The sequence below is a fragment of the Cervus canadensis genome, chromosome 6, assembly GCF_019320065.1.
Source record: "Cervus canadensis isolate Bull #8, Minnesota chromosome 6, ASM1932006v1, whole genome shotgun sequence".
In the NCBI taxonomy this organism is placed as follows: Eukaryota; Metazoa; Chordata; class Mammalia; order Artiodactyla; family Cervidae; genus Cervus; species Cervus canadensis.
In genome coordinates, this window is record NC_057391.1 from 40,573,063 (window position 1) to 40,597,558 (window position 24,496).

The window sequence follows — 24,496 nt, forward strand, 5'->3', positions numbered from 1 at the left end:
TTTATTAAATCTTTACTTGATCACATTCTGTATTTGAGTAGAGTATCTCTGTTTTGAAGTTGAAGTTCTATTTCATACTTTTCTTACAACATTTATTCCTACAGAACAGATAAGCAGGAAGAAAATTTGTTTTTCTGAGGTTTCATGGAGAAATTAAGGAGGTGCAAGAAAAAGAGACCAGAGGGAGTAGTCTCTTTAGAGAGTGGAGAGAAAAAAATCAGACCTGTCAGAGATAGTAGGTGACTTTAACAACAGTGAGGTCTGATTTATATATCTATACAATTATATATATGTATATATAATTCATATGGTTTAAAACTCAAAAATTGGGATCTCCTTCCCACCTCATCCTCAATTTATCCAGACCACCTCTTCCACTTTCCCTGCCCTAGTAACAACTGTTATTTTCTTAGGAAAGTTTCCAGAGTTTCTTTGTGCATATCCAAGTAAATATGAATAAATCTATTGATTTATTTGTTTATTTAACAAATTGTTCCAGGCAAAAAGCAGAGAGATTCCTGTCCCCTCAAAAGATGACATTCTAGCTGGAATTTATAGATTAAATGTATTAATTTTATAGATAAAAATCTTAGACTCAGGTTATGAAAACTGGTCAAGGTCACAAAGATTCTAAGGTCTAATTCTGAAGCCAAAGGTTCTGTAGTGGTTTAGGCTCACTACAGTCTTTGCTTTGCAAGGTAAATACCAGGCAGAAGAGTCACAAGACTTCTGTCCTTCATGTTTAGAGTAGCTGGGCCATGACTTTGAGTAGCACAGGTAAATGTGTATGTAATACACGGAGTGCTATCATTCTGTGGTTGCTTACAGAATTTGTGATACTTCGCATTCAGCTTGATATTTTTTCCCTTTTGCTATAAAATATCATACCAAATCCACCCCTGTGAGGCCATCAAACGTCCTCATTGGCTGTCAAATCTCTTTGCTTACCTTCAGGTTGCTAAGGTGGTTTTAAAATGAATTGCAAGGTTCCCACATAAAACTCATAGTCATTGCTTTGTTATGATGATAAAATAGTATAGTATGCTGTAATGTTCTTTATCTTTCTGGCTTACTTTAATAATGGGCTCCAGCTTCATCCATCTCATTAGGACTGGTTCAAATGAATTCTTTTTAATGGCAGTAATATTCCATCACAGAGCTTCTTCAGACCACTGTTTGTCAGGTGACTAAATTCCTTGATTTGTTGCTGACTGAGTTTACAGGAGAGAGAACAAGGTTTTCAGTCGGGTGGAGAGGGAGGTGGGAGGGGGGATCGGGATTGGGAATACATGTAAATCCATGGCTGATTCATATCAATGTATGACAAAACCCACTGGAAAAAAAAATAGTATAGGTGTCATTTAAATGTGTTTAGGAACACATAATCTCACAGAGCTTTCAGACCACTGTTTGTCAGGTGACTAAATTCCTTGATTTGTTGCTGACTGAGTTTACAGGAGAGAGAAGTTTTCAGTCAAGTAGATCTGCTTTAGGAAAAAAATAGCTCCTGCTCACATGAATTGTAATGTAATGTAATTTACAATTGTACCTCTGATGTTCCTATCTCTATCTGAATTCTACGAAATCATTAAACTCAAGAAACGTAACATCTTTATGGGCTAAAACCCACTTCTAGGCCAATGTCAGCTGCTTCATTTAAGTTACTGGAGCTGGACTGTCAATTCTGTAATTAATGCAGCATTATTCAGTCCTTCAAAATGTGGTCATTTTTCTGTTCTTCTATCTTTTTCTTTGATTCTTAGAAAGCAAGATCTAAAATAAACTTAGCTTGTAACCCTGATAAGGCATTGACCCAAATACTTCTCCCTGTCATTGAAAATGTATTGATACTTTAGTGAGGAGGAAACAATCAGCCTTGGAAGTACTCCATTTTGCAGAAATGAAAGTTCTGAGAAACCACTCAGTTAAGATCTTTTTATATGTGACTAATTTATTAAGTGGGTTTCCCAGGTGGTGTAGTGGTAAAGAAACTGCCTGCCAAATGCAAGAGATGCAAGAGATGCAGGTTCTATCCCTGGGTGGGGAAGATCCCCTGGAGTAGCAAATGGCAACCCACTCCAGTATTCTTGCCTGGAAAATTCCATGGAGAGAAGAGCCTGTTGGGCTACAGTCTAGAAGGTGGCAAAGAGTCAGACACGACTGAACGATTGAGCACACACACACTATTTATTAACCAAATGCATCTGTGATTCCAAAAACATAATTTTAAGCAACACATCTAGTTATGGTTTCTCAATATGCCACAAATTCACTTCATTTTTAGGTGCAGGCTATTGGTCACCTTCACACGGCTTTGTTCGTGTTCATTCATGCTAAGTCGCTTCAGTCATGTCCGACTCTGTAGCCCACCAGGATCCTCTGTCCATAGGATTCTCCAGGCAACCATGTGATACGTAGGAATGATATATGAAAGAGATAGAAAAGAGTTTCTGACATTCTGTTGTGTTTAAAAATTACTTGGAAGCAATACTCAGAAATATTCACTAAATAGTTGACAGCTTCAGCGTACGTCACGGAGTAAACTCCAGTTAGGTGACCAAAGATACCTCTTTATGGGAGGAAAACAAAAATCTCAAGTGTAGAACCACTTGGCACTTTTTAAAAATCCTTGTAAGCTGCCAAACAGTTCTATCCTGTAGTGTAGATATCAAAACAACTGAAATCAATCATATGGTTATAAAGGCAAAAATGTCATTGTTACTATGATCATTGATACTAAGTCTAGGAAAACTGCTTTCTATTGGGTTTAGGTGCAGGCTATCGGTCACCTGCACATAATAGATGACTTTGTTCATACTCATTTGTGTTAAGTCGCTTCAGCCGTGTCTGACTCTGTGTGACCATGAACTGTAGCCCACCAGGATCCTCTGTCCATAGGATTCTCCAGGCAAGAATACTGGAGTGGGTTGCCATGCCCTCCTCCAGGGGATCTTCCTGACCCATGCATCAAACCTGCATCTCTTGCATTTCCTGCAGTGGCAGGCAGGTTCTTTACCACTAGTGCCACCTGGTAAGCCCAATAGATGGCTTGGTAACCATTTTTTTTTAATGAATGAATGAATGGGATGTGTACGCTTATGACTGAAATGGGAAAAGAGTTGGAGGATCTTAAACATCAGAGTTGCTACATCAGTTAGCATTACAACCCCCATGCTAAAGAGAATCTTTCAGAATTATGTTTTCCCAAGTTATTTCTTGCATGAATCGTTCTAAAGTTCTTTCAGACACAGTGGGACTCCCAAATGCCTATGATGTAAAGCCTCGGCAATGTGTGAATGTGTAGGAAGTGTTTGTAAGATTTTTCTTTCCCAATCATCTTGCTTTTTGGCAGATGACACAATTGAGGTGCAATATGTAGGTGGACATTTTCTAAATTATAAAATATAGGAGGCTAGTGGGTGACTGCAGAGGCAATGACATTCACAAAATAGAGATCAGGTTTCTTATCTTCTCTTAGAAGAGTCTGAAAAGGCACTCATTCTTCCACAAATGTGATTTACAAAACAAAATTAGAGCATATAGGACCTTTTCAGTACAGTAAAAATTGGAAATTGTCTTCTTCGTGGAGGATTCTATATAGCGGTATTGAATGGTTCAGCCCCAAGTCACTGAGTTAGGGAGCTTAGCAGCAATAGAAGCTTGATTCTCAGCCTTGGAGGCTGAGACCTGACTTTGTTTTTACACCAAGAGTGGATCCATCTCCCTCGGGCTGAGTTACTGGAGATTGATGTGTAAAATCAAAATGCCAGTTTCTTACTGAGCCATGAAACAAAACTGTCACAAAGGCAGGAGTCCTTACATTGACATGTCCTGCTCATTTTCTTCCTATAGAAAATCAACAAGGGAAGTCAGACTGGGACTAGAAGATTGTAGGTCGAGCATGGACTCAGTACACAGGAAGTAAGACCGGCTGAGTAGCTGAAGGTATTAAGCTGCGAGCAGCCAGCGCAGATGTGTCCAGGGGTCTGAGAGGTAAGTGAGCTGAGTGAAGATGCTGGTGGAGGCTGTGGATGGCGGGAGCTGTCTACAGGGGACAACTCTTACATGGTTCTAGTTGACTGTTGCCACATGGCAATGTGGGATTTTTCTCAAAAAAAGTAATAAATGAAGAATTTTAAATAAAATATTTACATTAAAAAAGTTTCCAATTAATTTGAATATTGGGCTCCCCAGGTGGTGCAGTGGTAAAGAATCTGCCTGCCAAATGCAGGAGACGCGGGTTCGATCCCTGGGTGGGAAAGATCCCCTGGAGTAGGAAATGGCTACCCACTCCTGTATTCTTGACTGGAAAATTCCATGGACAGAGGAACCTGGAAGGCTACAGTCCATGGGGTTGCAAAGAGTCGGATATGACTGAGCGACTGAGTCCACACACATGTAAACACACACACACACATTAAAAAAGAACCTAACAGAACCAGACAAACCCAGCTGGGAGCAAGTTTAGGTGTCCTTACTCTAGTCTGTGACCTCTGCCTTGAGTTTTCAAAGCCTGACACATCTGGCTCATGTTAGGGGTAATCTTTCCATGAGACTCAAGTAACTCAGAGCCGTTGGTTAAGGTGGTTGTGCCCAGAACAATGTGTAGACAGACAGAGCCAGCACTTGTCTGAGTGACACTCTTTCCTATAATTCTGTGATGGGTCAATATCACCTGCTCCCACACACTTTGGTGAATATACCCTTTAGGTATCATAATATATTCATTCTTTCACAGCCCAGGCTTGCTGACCTGACAGCTATCTGGTTTCTAAGCAGTTTTGTATTCTCAGGCCTTATCACACTATATTGATTGTAGAGTTTAACCCTCAAGTCAATCTTTATTTCCCTCATTTTCAAGTTCCAGGGAGATAAATCACTGTACATTCATGAACTGACAACACTGTCTTATAAAAAGTACATCATTTTGTCAGAAACATAATTTACTCTTAGTGCTGGAATAAATTATTTTCCCTACCTTTTAATAAAAACAATGGTCTCCCAGGTTGCTTATTTAAAAATAGAACCCATCAAATGGGCCATCTGTATGATATCTGTATTGCAGTTTTGAAAAGATAGAGTAACATCTGAGAATTGTTTGGGACAAAAGAAACTGCAGAAATGATTATTAATGTTTTCCTGTCTAATCACAGCTGGCTCATTAGCAATGCTATTTTTAAAAATCAGCAGCATGGTCATAGAAACATTTTCTTCTCAATTTGCCACACCAGTAGGCATATGCTGCTGATGTCAGCATGACAAAATTGAGACATCAAGGCCTTAAAAAACAACCCATATTATTATGTTTTACTTTTGGTGCTAACTTGAGATTGAGCAGCTGTTCAAAAATTGTGGGAGGCATTTCAGAGACAGATTTTCAGTCTGGACCTGAAATTCTGCAGAATGGAATGGAAGGTTCTGTCCTTTAGGTTACCAATCTGAGCATCAACTCATAGGCAGGACAGGTACTCAGTGGCGCCTGTGTTTCACAGTCCCTAGTTCTCCACAGAGAAGTGAAAGTGTATTTTATTTGGTCAGTCTGATCTGAAAGAAGCGTTGGGACATTTGGTATGCAGGGACATTTTATCTGACAAATGACACCTTGTCCTGAAGTCTTGGTTAACTTAAACAGTTAAGTTTTGGTTGACTTAAACAATTGTTCCATGGAGGGAGAATTTTCAGAGCAGTTCATTGAAGAGACAGAGAGCTGTCTGAGTCATCTGCAAACAGGAACTTAGGGGTCCAGCTTTCTTTTGCTTACGAACTATTCATCTAAATCATGTCAGTAATAGAAATTACTTTTTATGGAAAATTTCAAACATGCACAGAAGTAGATGGGATAATATAATGACTCCCCCTATGTATTCTGCAACCAGTCTCACAAATTATCAACTTTGGCCACTTTGTTTCAGCTATACACCTACCTGCCATTTCTATTCCCAATATATTATTTTGAAGTAAATCTCGGGCATTATGTAAAATATTTCAGTGTACATTTTAAAATAAGATCTAAAATTAACGTTTTTAATTTGCATCTAAAATTAAAAGATAATACCGAAATATCATCAAAGATCTAGTCAATGTTCTAATTTTCCTGGTTATCTCATAAATAGCTGATAATTGGTTTGTTCAAACTAGGATTCAAACAAGGTCCACAGATTGCGGTTGGTTGTTGTGTCTTCTAAAGTATCTTTCTCTCTTTTAAAACAATTTTATTAGACTATAAAAATAAAGATAGAAAACTACACAAAAATATATGACAATTTATTTTTTATAAAAGTGAACAACTTTGAAACTACAGCCCCGGTCAGAAAATAAAACTTTACCTTCTACTTCAGGAGCCCTGTCCACGAGACTCATTCCAATGATGAACACTTTCTTCTCAATTACTTTTATAGTAATTGTTACTTTGCAAACAATTTTATCACCCAATTGTGATAAAATGTCCCTGGATATTATAATTTAGTCCTATCTATTAAAAATGCACTTTAATGACTCAAATGAACTCATTTACAAAACAGAAACAGACTCACCAACTTAGAGAATGAACTTATAGCTGCCAGGTGGTTAGAATGGGGGAAGAAATAGGGAGTTTGGGGTCGACATGTGCATGTGTCGTGTCCAACTCTTTGTGACCCTATGGACTGTAGCCCACCAGGTGCCTCTGTCCATGGGATTCTTCAGGCAAGAATACTGGAGTGAGTTGCCTCTTTCAGGGGATCTTACCGATCTAGGGATCAAACTTGAGTCTATATGTCTCCCACAATGGCATGCTGGTTCTTTACCTCTAGTGCCATGTGGGAAGCCCTGGGATTGACATGTACACACTGCTATATTTAAAATGGATACAAACAAGGTCCTACTGTATAGTATAGGGAACTCTGTTCAATGTTATGTGGCAGGCTGGATGGGAGGGTAGTTTGGGGGAAAATGGGTACATGTGTATGTGTGGCTGGGTCCCTTTGCTGTCCACCTGAAACTATTAAAATCGTAACATTGTTAATTGGCTATACTCCAATATAAAATAAAAAGTTAAAAGTGTATTTTAAGTTTTAAACTAACAGTCCCTTTCATTTTCTTACATCTTATCTGCATCCTTTGACCAGCAGGGTTTCCCAGTCTGGATTCTGCTGATTGCACACTCATGGTGTATTTCAACATATTCTCTGTCCTCTGTATTTCCTGCAAATTGGCAGCTGGATCACACTGATCCTGTTGTCAAGGCAAGGAGGTGTTGGGCACTTCTGTAGGACACATCTGGTTGTCTCCCCTGGGGTGATGTCAGCAGCCATTGATGATGATTACTGCCTATATCTAGTCGTTCACTTGGTTTGAAGAATGCAGATATTCTAATTTTAATAATTTCTATTTCTATTTAAATAGAAATTTAAATATTTCTATTTCATCAACTAATTAGTTGAAATATTAGTTGAAATAAAGAAATACTCGCCCTAATCTATTATTTGGTTACTCAGTTCAGTTCAGTGCAGTTCAGTCACTCAGTTGTGTCCGACTCTTTGTGACCCCGTGGATTGCAGTACAGCAGGCCTCCCTGTCCATTGCCAACTCCTGGAGTTTACTCAAACTCATGTCCATCGAGTTGGTGATGCCATCCAACCATCTCATCCTCTGTTGTCCCTTTTTCCTCCTGCCTTCAATCTTTCCCAGCATCAGGGTCTTTTCCAGTGAGTCAGCTCATTGCATCACGTGGCCAAAGTATTGGAGCTTCAGCTTCAGCATCAGTCCTTCCAATGAATATTCAGGACTGATTTCCTTTAGGATTGACTGGTTGGATCTCCTTGCAGTCCAAGGGACTCTCAAGAGTCTTCTCCAACACCACAGTTCAAAAGCATCAATTATTCGGTGCTCAACTTTCTTTATAGTCCAACTCTCACATCCATACATGACTACTGGAAAAACCATAGCTTTGACTAGATGGACCTTTGTTGGCAAAGTAATGTCTCTGCTTTTTAATATGCTGCCTAGGTTGGTCATAATGTTTCTTCCAAGGAGCAAGTGTCTTTTAATTTCATGGTTGCAGTCACTATCTGCAGTGATTTTGGAGCCCCAAAAAATAAAGTCTGTCCCAGTTTCCACTGTTTCCCCATCTATTTGCCATGAAGTGATGGGACCAGATGCCATGATCTTAGTTTTCTGAATGTTGAGCTTTAAGCCAACTTTTCCACTCTCTTTCGCTTTCATCAAGAGGCTCTTCGGTTCTTCTTCACTTTCTGCCATAAGGGTGTTGTTATTGATATTTCTCCTGGCAAGCTTGATTCCAGCTTGTGTTTCATCCAGCCCAGCATTTCTCATGATGTACTCTGCATATAAGTTAAATAAACAGGGTGACAGTATACAGCCTTGATGTACTCCTTTTGCTATTTGGAACCAGTCTGTTGTTCCATGTCCAGTTCTAACTGTTGCTTCTACACCTGCATACAGATTTCTCAAGAGGCAGGTCAGGTGGTCTGGTATTCCCATCCTTTTAAGAATTTTCCAGAGTTTGTTGTGGTCTACACAGTCAAAGGCTTTGGCATAGTCAATAAAGCAGAAGTAGATAGTGGTATAGTTCAAATAGGAAGGCAGGATAAATTCTTTGGTTTTGTTTAAACCAGATTTAAAGACAATACATTGATGTCCTATCACATTCTGTGTGTGAAAATCACTCAGTCATGTCTGACTCTTTGCGACCCCATGGACTATATGGTTCATGGAATTCTCCAGGCCAGAATACTGGAGTGGTTAGCCTTCCCTTCTCCAGGGGATCTTCCCAACCCAGGGATTGAACCCAGGTCTCCCTCATTGCAGGTGGAGTCTTAACTGAGCCACCAGGGAAGACGTCACATTCTGAAGGTGATCAATTCGTTTTGAGCTGATAGATTTAAACATATTTGATTTGTTTTAACCCATCAAAATTATTATTATTGTGATTGAAGCTCCAACTGTCCCATCTTTGCCCAGTGAAATCTTCAGGTGGACTGGGAGCCTTTCTGAGATGATCCTAACAGTCTTTGATAACTTCCTTTGTATTTGAGAGACAATATATTCTAGGCCCTTCTTGTCATTTTCTGCTACAGACTTGGAATCAGCCACTTTTTCCCCAGAATCTCTGGTTTCTTTTAGTGAGAAATAGCATTTCAAGACCACAGTTTGGGTCCTAGGAATGCTCACTCCTAATAGGACAGTCATTGTTTCTACTCTCAGTCTGTCTATTTCCATATATTTATTTATATTTATATATGTTTATAACTGTTATATGATACATATAATGTAAATGTTTAAAAATATACTTTCCAAATCATTTAATAAGTTGCAAACAACATGTGTGCTAAGTTGCTTCAGTTATGTCCGACTCTTTGTGACCTACTAGACTGCAGACTGCTAGGCTCCTCTGTCCATGGGATTCTCCAGGTGAAAATAGTGGAGTGGGTTGCCGTCCCCTCCTCCAGGGGACCTTCCCAATCCAGGGATTGAACCCATGTCTCTTATGTCTCCTGCATTGGCAGGCAGGTTCTTTACCACTAGTGCCACGTGGGAAGCTCAAACATCATGGTATTTCACCCCAAATGACACTCTCAGTGACTTTCTACTCCTATTATTGTCATTCATAATAAATTTAACATTGCCTTGGTAATGTCATCTAACATAGAGTCCATTTATCTTCAAAATAGCATATACATATTTTAAAAATCCAGATGTATGTATTATACTTGACATTATGTCTCTTTCATTCTTTTTAATATAGAACAGTATCTCTCCATCTTTTCTTTTTTCTTTCCTAACACTGACATTTTGAAGAGTCTGAGTTGTTTTATTGAAAATAGCACAGTTCTGGATTAGTCGTAATGATTAGATTCAAGTTAAACATTTTGGCAAAACTACTGCATAAATGATATTGTGCATTTCCCCCTATAGCTTGTGAGAAAGAGGTACAGAATATGAATTTGTTCTGTTATTACTGAGAAACAATTTGATCACTTGGTTAAGGCATGTCTGCTAGATATCTTCACCATAAACATATGTCTTTTCCTCCTTAATAAAAAAAGAATCTGTGGGGTAAAGGACTGTGAAGTGATAACTGTCTTATTCGCCAACAAACTTTTACCCAATGGTTTTAGCATCATTTATTAATCCTTGCCTGGATCAATTATTATCCAAGGGTTACAAAATGATGATTTCTAATGAAATGATTTTGTTTCTATACCTTATGTCCTTCTCTGTAAGTTACTCTCTATAAAGAAGATTTTTTCCTCTTTATCTTGAGTATCACTAAGGGAATCATGTATTTTTAAAATGATATTATTTAGTATGGCCAATGGCAACACTTTTGAGCTGGCTCCTTCAAAGAAGGAGTACTTGGTCACTACCAAGTATACTTTCTGTTTTTATGAATTTGGCTACTCTGATAACTCATATAAGTGAAATCACATAGTATTTGTCTTTTGGTTTTTTCCTAACAACTCACATCCCATTTCTCATTTTAAAATGTGTTGTTACAAAACTGAAGAAACACAATGCAGATTAAAAGACTGACAGCATCATCAAATTTCTTACACAGTTTTCAACCTACCAGAAAGATAAATAGTGAACAACAGCAGGACAAGACATTTCTCCCCATTTGCTATCAGTAGTAATCAAAACTGAAAATTATATAAAAAATTTATTATTATAAAACAGAATAAAGATGGGGGTGAAAAAAATCCTCTGGGTAAATGGCTTTTCCAGCCATTTTCTATTTTTTTTCTTGAATCATCACCTTATTTGATTATCTCTACATTTTAAAAAGATCCCCAGAGCTGCCCTTGAGGATAAGCACATTGTTTATACCACTGGGCCAGTTGACAGGTGCCCTGTCTTAAGGGGAGGTGAGGATGGGGTTGGGAACAGGGAGGAAAAGCTACAACCTGTAGCCTCTGACCCAGGGCAACATGGCTCTTCAACCCTGGGGAGACTCCCTCAGTGACTGATTAAGGGCTATGTTAGAAATGTTTAGAGAACAGAGGAAGAATTCAGTCCAATTTAGTCTCTCCCCACTGAGCCAGAAGGACAGTGCCTCCAACAAGCCAAGTCTCACCTTACATGCCCTGTCTCTTCTCATGTTAGATGCAGCTTGTCTACAGATGCATGAAGAAGAACCGCCCCCAGTGGGCATTGCAGGATCCTGTTGCCGTGCCTCCTTCAGCTGGAACCACATCACAACTTGGATGTTAGGGGAAAAGCAACCCCATTCATTGATGTCCACCTCGTAGCCTCAGATGACAGAAGCAGCAGTCCTGAGGTACCTCCTCCTCTTCACCAGGAGTCAACTCCAATGCAACGACAACGTCCTGCAGGTGATTCTGCACACCGGCAGTGGCTGGAGTAGCAGACAGCCTGCTGTCCATGTGAGTGGCTTCTCCTGGTGGGCCGCAGGGCAGGCCCTGAGCCCGGTTATTGCCTTTGTAGGCTTCTGTGATGTGCTGGGGTTGAAATTTGCAAAGGATGGAGCAAATAGCCAGTGGGGGTATGCTGAGGTGGTGGTGGCCTCTGAAAACCTGGTCCACAAAATTATTGGAAACTCTTTCCAGAAAAGTACTTAGAGAAAAAGTGGACGTGGGGTTAGCCACCTGGCAGACCTGTCATAATTTGAGGCAGAGGCTCAGAATGTGAATGCGCTTGAGTCTCGAGAATGGAAATAGGTATAAAGGACCAACGCAGTATTCTAGTAATTCTGCTGATGGTTGGGTCATACATTGAGAACCTTGCACTCACATCTGCCTAAAAGGATAAGCCCTGCCATGTGCTGCCTGACTTAAATCGCTCTCCTTCAGTCCTTCACCTGATGAGTCTGGTCTCAGGCCCAATTCTATCCCTACTGCCTCTCTCCTCAACATTTGGAGTCTTCCTCTTCCTTCTGGCATCTCCCATGAGCATCTCCTGCTTCTCCATTACCTCCTTTTGTAGCTGTACCTCCCCCCGGGCCATCCCACCCGCCCTTTACCTCAATCCAGCCTTATTTCCTCCTCCAAATGCTACAGTGGGGCCTCCATCAGATATTTACTTGAAGGCCTTTGACCCCTCTATCCACCTTGGCAGCCAAGATTTGGGCTTTTGACCCTCAGTGGTGAGTGAAGCTGAATTTGGAGAGATCATGAAGCAAACCAGAGCAATGCCAATTCCAAAGTGATTTCTGGAGCCAGCACAGGGGATTACAGTGACTCAACTGAGATGCTACGCACAGCTATTGCTGTTATCAAACAGTCTCAGATCACCAATGATGAGTGTTGCTGTGTCCTCATCTCCCTTAAGCAGTTCATGGCACTGAAGCCAAGTCCTATAGTGTGGGTGCCAGCAGGAGCTCTTCCAGAAAAAGACATCTGTTCTGGGAGAAATTGTCTAGCTAGTCCCAAGAGAGCAGCAGGACAGCAGGAGGCATCGGGACCTGCTTCTTAATAATGAACAGCATGATGGTTAAGTCCAAGAAAGGAACCAGGAGCACGAGAGATACCAGAATAGAGAATGGGGCTGCACCTCTGAGAAAGGAATCTGGTTGGGAGCATTTTTTTTTTGTTAATGGACTTGTATCTCTTCACCTTCATCAGGCATATTTTGTGGATGTACTTGAGAATTTCAAAGCCCTGAATTCCTCTAGGGCTTTGTGGGAAGAAATACTCCCCTCCATCTTCCTAGAGAAGAGAAGCTCCTCTTTGCCAACAGATGACACAAGGCTTCACCTAGGGTAGATGGAAGATGATACTTGACCTTTTTAAGATTTAACCTCACCTTCCATCATTGCCATCAGAGTTTTTAATTGAAGTATAGTTGATTTACAATGTTGTGTTAGTTTCAGGTGTATAACAAAGTGATTGAGTTACACATATACACATATTCTTTTACAGGTTCTTTTTCATTATATATTATCATAAAATATTGAATATGTTGATAGTTCCCTGTGCTACACAGTAGGTCCTTATGGTTTGTCTATTTTATTTATACTGGTGTGTATCTGTTAATCTCAGTCTCTGAATTTATCCCTCCCCCAACTCCATTTCCCCTTAGGTAACCATACATTTGTTTTCTATATCTGTGAATCTATTTCTGCTTTATAAATAAGTTCATTTATATCATTTTTTGGGTTCCACAAATAAGTGATATCATAGGATAATTTGTCTTTCTCTGTCTGACTTACTTGACTTAGTATGATCATTTCTAGGTACATCCATGTTGCTTCTTTTTTATGGCTGAGTAATATTCCAAATTATATATATATACACACACACATATATATACATATACACACACACATATATATACATATACATACACTGTGTATGTATATAATTGTGTATATATATATATATATATACATGCACACATGCACACACACACATACACACACACACACACACACACACCACATCTTCTTTGTCCATTTATCTGTTAATGAAAATTTAGGTTGTTTAGAGATACCATCTGACCCAGAAATCTCACTCCTTGGCACATATCTGGAAAAGATAAATCTCTTATTACAAAAGATACAAGACCCTATTATTCAGAGCCGCATTATTTACAATAGGTAAGACATGAATGTCACCAGATTTTAATAATTTGGGTCAGCTCTCAGTGTAGCCCAAGCAGTCCCTGTGGCAGCAGCCAGCTTTCTTACTGGAAGAACTTCAGGATGTCACTAAAATGTACTGACAGGAACATGTGTGGGAGTGGATCTTGAGTGTGTTGGACGGAGGGAGGTAGAGTGTGAAGGGGAGCATTGTATAGCGAGCATTTATCAACCTAGGAGCACACTCCCAGGGCTCAGGATCTAACTTCCTGGCAAGGACACTTAATAGGTTGCTAGCGGGGTTCTTTGTTGGTTGGACATAAAAATAGCTTGCAACAAATGAGGCAGAGATGCCACAACTGCCTGGGTGAAGTGTGGAGAGAAGAGTCAGAGGGGCTGTTAGTGTGGGTTTATGACAGGACACTGAGACCCTAACCAGTGACTGTGCTCCCCGGGAAGAGGGTCCAGAAGACAGCCCCATGACTGAGGCAAGAAGGAATGCTAGTGAGGGTGGCAGTGGCAGAGGCAGCAACAAAAAGTCAAGGCACTGTCCTCCGAAGGCCTGACTGTACCCTTGGCTCATCTGGTTCCAGCGCAGACCTCAGCAGGGGACCCTGGAGCTGGTCAGTGGACAGTCCCTGTGAGTGACAAGTCTCACCTCAGGCACATGCCTGGCCATCTCTCTGCTTTCTGCCTTAGGACTTCCTCCAAAGTCTGCTTGGTCCACAGATGTGATGTAGAATTGTGGGAGTGTTAACGCCTTAGGGGAGGAACTTTGGGGAATGAGGAACAAGCAGTGAGTGAATGACCCCTGCCCCCCGCCTCCCTGTCCTTCAGCGGGAAAATTCTGGGACGCATTGGCCACAGATCCTCTGAGGACCTGTGATAAGACAAGTCCTTGATGTCCAGTGGTAAAAACTCTCCCTGTATTGACCTCAAATACAAGCTGCTCTAAAGTCAAAAAGTCACCGTGTATTATTCTTTTTCATATTCTATCTCCCTCTCTCAGCAGCCACTCTCCTGCTCCTTGGGGCCACCTCCCAATTCAACTCCACACCCCAGTCTGTGTCTCATGCTTTGCTTTCCGGGGAGCCCCATCTAAGTTCTTCTGTGCCTGAACTTGAAGTTCCTAGAATTCATGTCTGGGTAGCACAGTATACTGGGAACCAGTTAGCATATTATTATTACGTTAAAACATTCTCAGTTGGAAAACATGTCCCAGCTTAGCATTAACTGATTATCGGTGATATTGGCAATCTCAGAACTACATTTCACTTTCTCCACCCCAAGTTCATTTAGGGGAGAACCGGTGTTTTTCCCATACCCCTCACGCTGTCCTTGAAGGCAAAGCCAGGTAAAGCTAACAATACACTATGGTGAGCAAAGAGGCAGAACTACTGTATTTTATAGAGAACGGTGGTTATTAAAAGCAATAAGGGGGCCTAATTAGATCTAGCAGATCTGAAAGTAATTGCATTTCCTGCTGTAAGCACTTTAGTGTGTCCAAGTGCTTAGCCTTAATCCTCCACACTAACTCTCACTGCTTGTTTGCTCTGCCATTTGCTAAGACCTGCCTTTCCTATTTTATCATCTCTGTTTATTCTGAATCTGTATTTTCAATCTGTAAAACATTAGATGGCTCTGCTTCCACCTTTATCAGGAAAAAGAATCTTTCCTGATTTAGATTTCCAGATCTTGGAATATACTCTCTCTGGCCTCACCACTGCTTCACCACCCCAAGCCTCACCACTGCAATTTGAAAAGCTTCTGGAATCCCATTTCCTTCACAGATCTCCCTCTGAGGAGCACAATATTGTACCGGCTCCAGCCTCTGGAAACCTGGAATTACCCAGACCCCTCTTTCCTGAACTCCCCGAGAGGCCCTCAGCACCTGGCAGGCGCTGAGACCCAGATGGGTTGTTAGATGCTCCTTTGTCCTCAGTGTCATGGTTTTTAAACTAGAAATTCCTTAACATCAAAAATAACACTTTTGTAACTCAGTTCCTAGTACAAAGTCATGCACACAATGAAACACAATACAGTCTTTTTTTAATGAAGGTAGAGTCAAGGGTAAATTCAGGGAACACAAAAGAAAAAATTTCAAATGCGACATTTTAATACCTACCAAGTGAACAACATTTTGATTGGGTTAATATTAGAAGGCTCAGTGAGTTGGTTCACAGAGCTATAATATAGTTCTTAATGCTTAGAAACCTAAAGTAATTTAAAAACAGACAGCAATAAGTTATATGTGCTGGAGAGAATAGCGTCACAGAGCCTATATTCCTATATAATTTTGAGTGTTCTCTATGGTATAAAGACAATATAGTAATATCCTAGATGCATCATTATCATTTGTGTACATTTGCGTCTTACAGTCCTAAAGGGTATAAGAAAAATTACAGAACCAGAGAGGAGCTAAGTCCACTAATCAAATATTTAAGAAATATTAAATATGGATGGAAAGATGGGATTATCTCATTCAACTCCCCGATTTTACACCTTGGTATTGTCAGAAGGATACAGGCCCAGCAGCGAGCCTTTGGTATCCTTCTAACACGCTGGGTGAATGCGGGAAGAAAGCTTGTTGATTCTCCTCATCTGCAGGTTTATCAGGAAGCCAGGAAAGGATTTTAGGGATCTATATAGAAAGGAAAAAAAAACAAACACCAAACCGTAAACTAAAGCTTTATGAACACATACATTCATCATAGGCTGTTTATAATAGCTGGGAAATTAGAAATTACCTGAATTCTAATGGTAAGATAAGAGTGAAGTAAATCATAAGATAATGCACAATGGAATATTGTGTAGAAATTAAAAGTGTTTCATAAAAAAATTAATACTATGGGGAAAAGCAGGATATTAAATTTATATAGAGAGTATTATCTCACCTGTGTAGATATCAATGCCTGCATAGAAAAAATACAGACAAAAGCATCCAAAATGGTAACTCTGGATAGCATGTATTTTGGATGCTGGGATGCTGGTGATTTTAATTTTTTAAAATAATATTCTGTACTTTTCATAATGATTTTCTAGTGGGAAAAAATTTTAAGCAGAAACACATAAAATGATTTAAAATAGTTAATAAAAACTATAATCTTTTACATGAAAGATAGTTTTCAATATCTCTGCATCAATCTTTTAAAAAAATTTTTATTGGAGTATAGTTGCTTTACAATGTTGTGGTAGTTTCTGTTCTACAGCAAAGTGGATCAGCTGTGTGTATACACATAAACCCTCTTTTTAAGATTTTCTTTCCATTTAGGTCACCACAGAGCACTGAGTACAATTCCCTGTGCTATACACTAGGTCTTCCTTAGTTACATATACTGTACCAATCTTCGAATAAGAGAGGGTACATGTCGGGAGAAGCAAGACTTTTTCTCATGGTAACATGCTGCTGTGGATAGTTCTGACATGCAGAATACAAAGAGAAGTAACATCACAAAATTTTACATTGAATTCGTGACTCTGACAAGAAAACTATTAAAGTTCTAGATTTGGGTGTTTCGTTTTGTTACTCTAGGTCCAGCATCAGGTTTTCTTGATTTTGTTTTTGGTGATGGTCTAAACTCAAGGTCATTGTGAGTTCAAGTCCTCCAAGAAGTAGATGCCAAGATGGGGTAAGATGTGCAAGAGAGGGTCACAGCTATAAAGGACAAAGAGAGAGCAGGAGAAGGGAGAGAGAGCTTTCAGAGGGAAACAAAGTCTGACTCTCGTGGAAGGAGATGGGGAGGAAGGTTGGGTGGTGAAAGTCTCAGACTGGGTGTGGCTCCCAAAGAGCCACACCACTGGGAAGTTCTGGAACTAAGTTAGCCATTGAAGGTGTCTCTGGATGAAACACAAGCTGGACTCAAGATTGCCAGGAGAAATATAATAACCTCAGATATGCAAAAGACACCACCCTTATGGCAGAAAGTGAAGAGGAACCAAAGAACCTCTTGATGAAGGTGAAAGAGGAGAGCAAAAAAGCTGGTTTAAAACTCAACATTCAAAAAACTAAGATCATGGCATCTGGTCCCATCACTTCATGGCAAATAGATAAAGAAAAAATGGAAACAGTGAAAGACTTTATTTTCTTGGGCTCCAAAATCACTGTGGACAGTAACTACAGCCATGAAATTAAAAGATTCTTGCTCCTTGGAAGAAAAGCTATGACAAACATAGACAGCATATTAAAAAGCAGAGACATTACTTAGCTGACAAAGGTCTATATAGTCAAAGCTTTGGTTTTGCCAGTAGTCATGTATGGATGTGAGAGTTGGACCAAAAAGAAGGCTGACTGTTGAATAATTGATGCTTTTGAACTGTGGCATTGGAGAAGGCTCTTGAGAGTCCCTTGGACTGCAACGATATCAAACCAGTCAATTCTAAAGGAAATCAGTCCTGAATATTCATTGGAAGGACTGATGCCGAAGCTGAAGCTCCAATATTTTGGCCAACCGATGCAAAGAGCCAACTCATTGGAAAACACCCTGATGCTGGGAAAGATAGAAGGCAGGAGAAGAAGGGGGCAACAGAGGGTGAGATGTTTGAATGGCATCACCTACTCAATGGACATGAATTTGGACAAGCTTTGGGAGATGGCGATGTACAGAGAAGCCTGGCGTGCTGCAGTCCATGGGGTCACAAAGAGTTGGACATGACTGAGCAACTGAACAACAACATGTTTCTTAGGAACAGAACACATTTAATCTTCATCATGCTCAGTTATTGACTAGAAGCAGTCTGTGGAATTGTGGTGGTGGTGGTTTAGCCACTAAGTTGTGTCCAACTCTTGCAACTCCATGGACTGTAGCCCAACCAACTCCTCTGTCTATGGGATTTCCAAGGCAAAGAATACTGGAGTAGGTTGCCATTTCCTTCTCCAGTGGGAATTGTGACCTTGGCACAAATGTGGTGGTACATTCAGAGGGGCAGCTAGTAGGGCAATAGTCAACTATGCTCATCACAGCAGATATCTGAGCAGCACAAGTTCAGGGCCACCACGGTCATTAATATGCATGTTACAAGAGGGACTAGTTCCCTAAGTCTTTAAACACAGAATGAGTGACCTTGACGTTTTCTCTAAGTTCATCACTATAGACAGATGTGCCAAGAGGCATTTGTGGGCTGTTAATGACTATCACTTTCTAAGTGCCTCACAGATACAGAAATACTGTGTTTATATTTAACTTCTCTAGATGAACTTTGGTTGGGCACAAGCAGCTCATCTATTCTGCTTTACCTGTGGCTTTGTTTTTGCTAATTTCCTATTTCAGGTAAATATAATAAAGATAATAATATATTGTAAATGAAACACCAACCAATTCAGAACATTTCACAGCATTTCCCTTGGAAATATTGGCTCAACGGAGACTATAATTACTGGAAAGCAGAAATGCAATGCTGTCATACAAACTGAAGTGTTTCTACTATATCTCTGAGGCATTTAATCAATTCAGCCAAAGCAATCAACAAAACCAGTTGTTTATTGTTGGAATTCCAAATCACCTAGTGACAAATTGGGTTTCTTCAGATTTAATTGACTAGATGTTGAACTGCTGTGACAACATAAATCAGCATGCCCAAATGGTCTTAAGGTGACAAGATGGCAGAAAATGCACTATAGCTGATATTAATGAGTAAAACTCCTTCCAATTATTTTATACTTGAAACAAAACACTATCGCATTGTAAAATGGTCAAAGTAGCCAGGAAGTGTGGATAACGTAATAAGTGCTTATTAATTTTAAATATCCCCTTGCTATGATAACTGAGAGGTAATTGTATATTAAATCTTTGTCTCTGGGATCTTCTTTACCAGTGTGCCTTTGCATTTCTGGGACAGAACAATTCCTATATGCCCTGCTCATGCTATGAGTTCAATGACAAGTTCAATGACTACTTTTTTGTTTGTTTTCTTTTATCATGGTAAGAATATTTCATATGAGATATACCCTCTTAACAAAACATCCTCATTGACTATAGCTAAAGTATTGATCTCTAGAGCTTATTCATCTTGTTTAACTATGACTTTATGCCCATTGATTAGTAAGTCTCTATTTCTCCTTCTTCCCAGTCCCTGGAAACCACCATTCTATTCTTTGATTCTATTAATTTGATTACTTTTGATACCTCATATAAGCAGATTCAGGCAATATTTATCTTCTATGACTGGCTTATTTTACTTAGCATAATGTCCTCCATGTTGTCACATATTGCAGAATTTCCTTCTTTTTTAAGACTGAATTCAATTGTATGTAAATACCATATTTTCTTTATCCTTTCATTTGTCAATGGATATTTAGGTGATTTCTATATCTTGGCTATTGTGAATAGTGCTGCTCACCCAGAAGTTCTAATAGCTCTTTGAGATTCTGATTTCAGTTCTTTTGGATAAACACACAGAAATGGGGTTGCTGGGTTATACAGTAGCTCTATTTTTAATTTTTCGAGTTATCTCTGTGAAATGGGGGCTGCACCATTTTACATTCCCACCAACAGTGTGCAAGGGTTAAAGATTGTCTACATCCTTGTCAAAACATGTTGTCTTCATAATAGCCATCCTAACAGATAGGAAGTGATATGTCCCTGTGGTTTTGATTTTCATTTCCCTGATGTGTAATCTCATCGAGCATTTTTTCATATACCTGTGGGCCATTTACATGTCTTCTCTGTGAGAAAGGTCTATTCAACTCCTTAGCCCATTTTTAAAGTTGGTATATTAGGATTTTTTTCTATTGAATTGTAGGATTTCTTTACATTTTTTTGAGATTAACCACTTATCAGATATGTAGTTTGTAAATATTTTCTCCTATTCCATACATTGCCTTTCTGTTGGTAGTTTGGGTATAGGGAAGATTTTTCAGTTTGATGTAGTCCCACTTGTCTATTTTCATTTTTGTTGCCTGTGCTTTTGATGTCATATTTATGGAGCATTGCATAGACCAATGTCATGAAACTTTTCCTATATGTCTTTTCCTAGGAGTTTTATAGTTTCAGGTCTTACATTTGAGTCTGTATTCCATGTTCAGCTGATTTTTGTGTGGTATAAGAGTCCAATATCATTCTTTTGTCTGTAGATATCCAGTTTTCCCAACACCAATTGTTGAAGAGACTGCTGCTGCTAAGCTGCTTCAGTCGCGTCCGATTCTGTGCGACCCCATAGACGGCAGCCCACCAGGCTCCCCCGTCCCTGGGATTCTCCAGGCAAGAACACTGGAGTGGTTGCCATTTCCTCCTCCAATGCATGAAAGTGAAAAGTGAAAGTGAAGTCACTCAGTGCGACTCTTAGCGACCCCATGGACTGCAGCCTACCAGGCTCCTCCATCCATGGGATTTTCCAGCCAAGAGTACTGGAGTGGGGTGCCATTGCCTTTTCCAGTTGAAGAGACTAACCTTTCCCTATTCTGTACTTTTGGTGCTCTTGTGAAGATCAGTTGGCCTTATATGTGTGGATTTATTTCTGGGATCTCTATTCTGTTTCATTAGTCGATAGGTCTGTCTTTATACCAGTACTACATTGTTTTGATTATGATAGTTTTGTAATATATTTAAAAACCAGGAAGTGTGATGGCATGAATTTTGTTCCATTTCAAGATTAATTTGGCTCTTTATGGTCTTTTATGCATCCATGTGAGTTTTAGAATTGCTTTTCCATCTCTGTAAAACATGTCAATGGAATTTTGATAGTGATTCCTTTGAATTTGTAGATTGCTCTGGATAACATGAGGATTTTAACATAATTAAATCTTCCAATTCAAGAACATAGGGTGACTTTCAATTTGTGTCTTATTTCATTTATTTCATCAATGTTTTGTAGTTTCACTATACAAATAACTTCCTTCATTAAATTTATTTCTAAATATTTAATTGTTTTTGGTGCTGTTGTAAATGGAAGTTTTTTCTTAATTTCCTTTTCAGATTGATTATTATCAGTGTAGGGAAACACAACTGAATTTTGTATGTTGATTTTATATCCTGCAACTTTACTGAATTAGTTTATTAATTCTGAGTCTTCTTGTGGAATCTTTAGGGTTTTCTATATATAAGATCATGTCATCTGCAAATAGGGACAATTTAACTTTTTCCTTCCTGACTTGCATGTGTTTTATTTCTTTCTCTTGCCTAATTGTTCTGGCTAAAACTTTTAGTACTATATTGAACAGAAGTGTCAAGAATGTACATCCTTTCCTTATTGCTTATTTTAGAGGAAAACCTTTCAGTTTTTCACTGTTAAGTATGATGTTTAAATGTGGGCTTTTCATATTTGGTCTTTATTTCAGTCACTACTTCTTGATCTGATTTGTGTTACTCTAGGAATTCTAAAGGAAATCAACCCTGAATATTCATTGGAAGGACTGATCCTGAAGCTGAAGCTCCAATACTTTGACCACCTGATGCAAAGAGCCAACACATAGGAAAAGACTCTGATGCTGGGAACAATTGAAGGCAGGAGGAGAAGGGGATAACAGAGGAGAAGGGGATAACAGAGGACGAGATGACTGGATGACATCACTGACTGGACAATGGACAAGAGTTTGAGCAAGCTCCAGGAGTTTGTGAAGGATAGGGAAATCTGGCATGCTGCATTTCATGGGGTCAGAGTCGGACATGACTAAGCAACTGAACAACAAAAACTCTAGGAAAAGAAGGAAGGAACCAGACCATTTCTGTCTGTGATTCACTTTCAAAGTATGTTTCCTGGACCCAGAAGCATCAGCATGTGCCCAGGAACTCATTAAAATGCAAATCCTCAGGCCCACCCCAGATTTACTGAATCTGAAACTTTGAGAGTGGGGCCAGTAATTTGTGTTCCAACAAGCCATCTGGGTGATTACAATGCATGCTTGGAGGATGTCTGACTAACAATATTTCCCATGGTGTGGTATTCAGAAAAGTATCAGAGACATATTAACAAGTGTTATGCAACAGAAGCTTCCTTATTTGAATAAGGTTGGGAAATCTGGGGCTAAAAAGGTTAAGTAGAGCCCATGGGCCATGCCCCTTCACAGAAGTCCCCTACAGGTCATTCCTCCAGACCTGCCACTATGTACATGTGCTTATTTATGCCCCACAAATAGCACATCCCTTGTTCTTTCTCCAAGAGCCCAGTGCCCCATCTCTCTTAGCCACACACACACACACACACACACACACACACACACAGAAAGAGAGAAAAAGAAAGAGAGAGTTCCCTTTCCCTTGCTTCAAAGCCCAACTTTCTTTGTTCCACCCCAGTATGACAGACAGGGAGGAATCTCAGTGTGGACTGATGCCCCACCCCCTGCACTGCAAGACAGTCACAATAAGAGTCAACATATTAACCAAAGTGTAGGTTGTGGCGCCTGCACTTAGTCGTGTCTGACTCTTGCGACCCCGTGAACTGTAGCCCGCAGGCTCCTCTGTCCATGGGATTTTTCAGGCAAGGATACTGGAGTGGGTTGCTATTTCCTCTTTCAGAAGATCTTCCCGACCCAGGGATCGAAATTGCATCTGCCTGCATCTCCCGCATTGCAGGCAGATTCTTTACCAGCTAAGCCATCGGGGAAACCCAAAGTGTAGGTTATTCAGTCCTAAATAACTATTCTTTGGGGACACACTTCAGTGCAGTTCAAATATATATTTATAAAAAAGACTTTTTTTTTTTTTTTTTTACTGAAAGGACACAGTCTTGCTAAAGAAATATCCAATTCCTATTTCTAAACTGAATGAAAATATTTCAGTCTGAAGCATCTATATTTGTATTATTTCAGTGGTTCGGGGCTTGCTTTTCCAAAATTAATGTGGGATTATTTGCTTTATATCTATCCACAATGCAAAATGCTTGCCTGCAGAATAGCTTCTGTTTCCATTTTAATATGCAGAAATTAGTTATGAACCCCTAGATAGTTTTCAGTTTTGGCAACCTAAAGTTCAAAATTTATCTCCAGCAACAGGAAGAAACTGCAGGCAACATAAATATATTGGTTTGTCTCTGAAATTGTGGCTACTCATAGGACTAAATGAGAGAGTCCAAATTACCTTTTCATCTACTAAAAAACTAAAATACCCCAAAGCTTTAAAATTTTACTTTGTTACATTGTTGGATCATCATTGTAAGCCAAAGAACAGGAGAACAAGCATGCAGAAAAAGGGATTACTCCAGTCTGTAAAGAAAACAATATTGCATTTCTTGCCTGCTTTTGCATCAGTCAAGAAATATTCCCACAGGATGAGCTAACTACAAATGTCTAGTGGTCATGTGTGGAAGAAATCTTCCAAAGCCTGGATCTTGAAGAAAGCGGATAAAATCTGGACAACACAGAACTTGGAGATTAACTCAAGTATGATTTGAGATTTAAAACCTCTGAAAGGAACATACCAAATCATGCCAAGTTGCTCACGCCTGCTCATAATGAGACCAATTCGGTTCTGAAGGAGAAAGGGCGTTAATATAAGGGTTGCTGGCAGGGCAAACAATAGATGACGTCTCATCCCATTGTATCCTATAATAAGTGTGTGTCATCCTAGCCTTTCCTCTAGTTCCTCTGACTCAAATTCATGCATTGTTAAAAACTTATTAAAATGCATTGAATCAGAGCTCTGCAGACAACAAAAATAGAGGGAGTTTTTGACGCCAAGCCAAATAATTTTGGCTTTTCTTCCCAGTGTTCATGTAAACAAACTGTCAAACACCCATACATATGAATGGAAAATTATTCATGAAGGGGGATGTTGACTGAGGTTCTCAGAAGAGATACGACAGGGAACTAATGCACTGACATGTTGTCTGTGGAGGGCTGTTCCTTCACTTAATGTCATATCTCATGAGCAGATATTTCACTTCACATTGTCCACCACTAAACACAAAACTCATGTGTAAATTACACTTATTAAAATTCAGGTCTTTCTAAGTAAAAATATAAAGACTTTCCCAAGTACTGATTCTTCTTTCTCCACGAGAGAAAAAAAGAGAGAGAGAAAGATGTGT

General features: G+C 39.6%; 1 long non-coding RNA gene and 1 pseudogene across 1 annotated transcript in view; one reads left to right on the plus strand and one right to left on the minus strand.

The window, feature by feature from the left end:
* Window positions 1-12,553, plus strand: part of LOC122444286 — a 40,052-nt pseudogene extending 27,499 nt beyond the window's left edge.
* Window positions 12,554-16,055: 3,502 nt separating this feature from the next.
* Window positions 16,056-24,496, minus strand: part of LOC122443479 — a 50,358-nt gene continuing 41,917 nt past the window's right edge. The window contains exon 4 of the long non-coding RNA XR_006270022.1: window positions 16,056-16,178. This is a non-coding gene — a long non-coding RNA (uncharacterized LOC122443479). The remainder of the gene's footprint in view (window positions 16,179-24,496) is intronic.